The following is a 3,170-nucleotide window of genomic DNA, read 5'->3' as shown; positions in this document are numbered from 1 at the left end:
ACCCACACACGTCGGTCTATGATCAACATCCGTAATGTCAGTGACATCTTACGGTAAGGTCCTGTAATGTAAACTATAAATTAATGTGTACTTAAAACTGTAAAAATAAAGAATGTTGATGGCTGTTTTGTAAGAATCAGAATCCAAACCAAACATGAAGTGCATGTAATATATTCTTTATATAATCATCACAAGACTACTCTGGGTTGGTCAAAAGTCTCTAACCACAGGCTGAACATTTAAATAGTGCTTACAGACGTTCTGATTCAAGACTCTCATTTAGGGAAAAAGCATTAAACCCCTTTTTCTTTCTGATTGTCTGTGAATGATTTCCCACTTTCAGTATTTTTTGTGTGCTCTTTTTTTTTTGTGCTCATGTAAATGACCTCCCCCCTTTTTTTTTAAGCTTCGATCCTCTTTTCTTCCTCTCCTCTATTTGTATTGTACGTTTTTCTACAAGATGTGATTATCTACTCTGTACAGCAGCTTCCGCTGATTATGAAATATCAGATCAGACTAGGGTTGCAAAGGGGCGGAACTTTCCACAGGAACTTATTCTGGGGAATTTTGGAAATATTCCAAATTGGAAAATTTACGGGATTTCATGGGCATTTACGGGAATTAATGGGAATTTGCAGGAATTTATGGGAATTATTTAAAAATATAGGGAAATGTATATAAACTATATTATATACAAACATAAATAAACATTTTGTTTGGTCATAAGCAGACATGCATGCAAGGTAATACAAATTTTAATAATGACGTCTTGACTGATTTAATCGTAAGTAGAACTTTAATTGATTTTTCACTGAGTAACACAAAAGCATAATAAACATAACTAGATTTGTAAAGTTCGTCGTGACAAACTTTAATGTTGGCTTTGACGGTGCAAGTACTCGCAAATGCCGTTGCTTTTTGGAGGCAAGTGGACATAAGGGTCAGTGTTACTTTTGGAGGCAAGTGGACAGAAAGATAGGGTGCCAAAACATTTGGAGGCAAGTGGAGACAGACATGTGACATCATCTGAATACTCTTGAGGAAGTTCCTCGCATTGTGCTGAATGTTTTGATATGTCACATGTTGTGCTAATTATTGATTTTCACGTGACGTCACGTGACGTGACCAGAATACACATGAGGCACTTCCCCTCATTGAGCTGAGTGTTTTGATATATGACATGTCCATGTTGTGCTAATTTTTGATTTCGCTTATTTTGGGGGGCGGGGCTGCACGTGACGTCAGGTGGTGTCGAGTGCAGTCATCAAAATACCCGTGAGGAAGTTCCCCTCATTGGGCTGAGTGTTTTGATATGTCACATGTCCATGTTGTAAAAAGGTTTTTTGATTTTGCATATTTTGGGGGCGGGGCTGCGGCACAATCGAAAGGCCAGTCGGTACACCAATGTAAAATTTTGTTCAGAGTATCACCCTAAAGGAGCTGGCCGAGTTTGGTGTAGATAGTTCGAAAGCTTGCCGAGTTATAAACCTCCAAAGTTTATAATGGGAGTCTATGGGAAAAAAGGCCACTTTGAGACCCGGTACCAGAAGTACCAGTACTCGGATCGCTTAGAAAAGTCATAGCAACAAACTTCAGACCAGGATCTACAACATATGCGAATTTGGTGAATGTGGCTTGAAAGCCCTAGGAGGAGTTACTCTTGATAAATTTTTGTCTAAGCTTAAATAGGAAAACAGAATGTTGGCTTCTACAAAGTGACATAATAAACTTAATAATTGTAATAAACATATTTCCTTATGATTGCTGTAATCTATTCTAATTAGTAAGGTAGTTATTAAGTTTAGGTATTGGGTACAATTAAGAATGTAGAATAAGGTAATGCAGAATAAGGCATTAATATGAGCTTAATAAGAAACTGGATTTGTAAAGTTCGTCGTAACAAACTTTGATGTTGGCTTTGACGAGGCAAGTATTCGCAAAGGCCGGTGCTTTTTGGAGGCGAGTGGACATAAGGGTCAGTGTTTCTTTTGGAGGCAAGTAGACAGAAAGATAGGGTGCCAAAACATTTGGAGGCAAGTGGAGACGAGCATGTGACGTCATCCGAATACTCCTGAGGAAGTTCCCCTCATTGGGCTGACTGTTTTTATATGTCACATGTTCATGTTGTGCTAATTTTTAATTTTCATGTGACGTCACATGACGTCACGGGACGTCACATGACGTCACGTGACGTCATCAGAATACACGTGAGGAAGTTCCCCTCATTGTTCTGAGTGTTTTGATATGTCACATGTCCATGTTGTAAAAAGTTTTTTGATTTTGCATATTTTGGGGGCGGGGCTGCGGCACAACCGAAAGGCCAGACGGTACACCAATGTAAAAGTTTGTTCAGAGTATCACCCTAAAGGAGCTGGAAGAGTTATAAACCTCCAAAGTTTATAATGGGAGTCTGTGGGACTCTCCGGAAGTACCAGTACTCAGATCACTTAGAAAAGTCATAGCAACAAACTTCAGACCAGCATCTACAACATATCCTAATTTGGTGCATGTGGCTCGAAAGCCCTAGGCCACATTAAATTTTATAAATTTTTGTCTAAGCTGAAATAGGAAAACAGAATTTTGGCTTCTACAAAGCGACATAATAATAAATAGCCAATATTCTATTAATATTCATGCTAATAAGCAACTAGTTAAATGACCCTAAAATAAAATGTTACTGTGCATGTTATGGAAGAATGTAAGTACATGCAGGGGGTTTGGCCTCAATGGCCTTCCATTAAGCAGTGTGCTGCGTGCGAGTGACCGAGGAACGCAGGGTACAAATTCAACTTAAATTGCATTAAATCTTGTTGTTTTAAACAAAATTATGCTGCAAGATTTTTTTTAACTACATTTAAGTTCCTTGTTATTGGCAACCCTGCATTTTTTTTTTAAATTCCCAGTTTATTTCCATATATTCCCGTTAACTCCCATGGAAAGTTTCCAGCCTTGAAAATTCCCAGAGATCAGACAATATATTTGACCCTTTCTTTTGTGCTGTGATGATTTGTCCCTCCAGCGTATTTAGTTTCTGTCATTTCAGTATTAGGAATTGCATCTAATGGATCTCATTAACATACACTTCTTGGTCTTCAGTCTAAATTACAGAAAAGAATTACATGTAAACATTTATAAAGATTGAATATCTTTACTCTTGTGAAGTGTTCAGA

This window comes from Tachysurus vachellii, chromosome 22 (assembly GCF_030014155.1).
Source record: "Tachysurus vachellii isolate PV-2020 chromosome 22, HZAU_Pvac_v1, whole genome shotgun sequence".
NCBI lineage: Eukaryota > Metazoa > Chordata > Actinopteri > Siluriformes > Bagridae > Tachysurus > Tachysurus vachellii.
Note: the sequence above shows the minus strand (reverse complement) of the source record.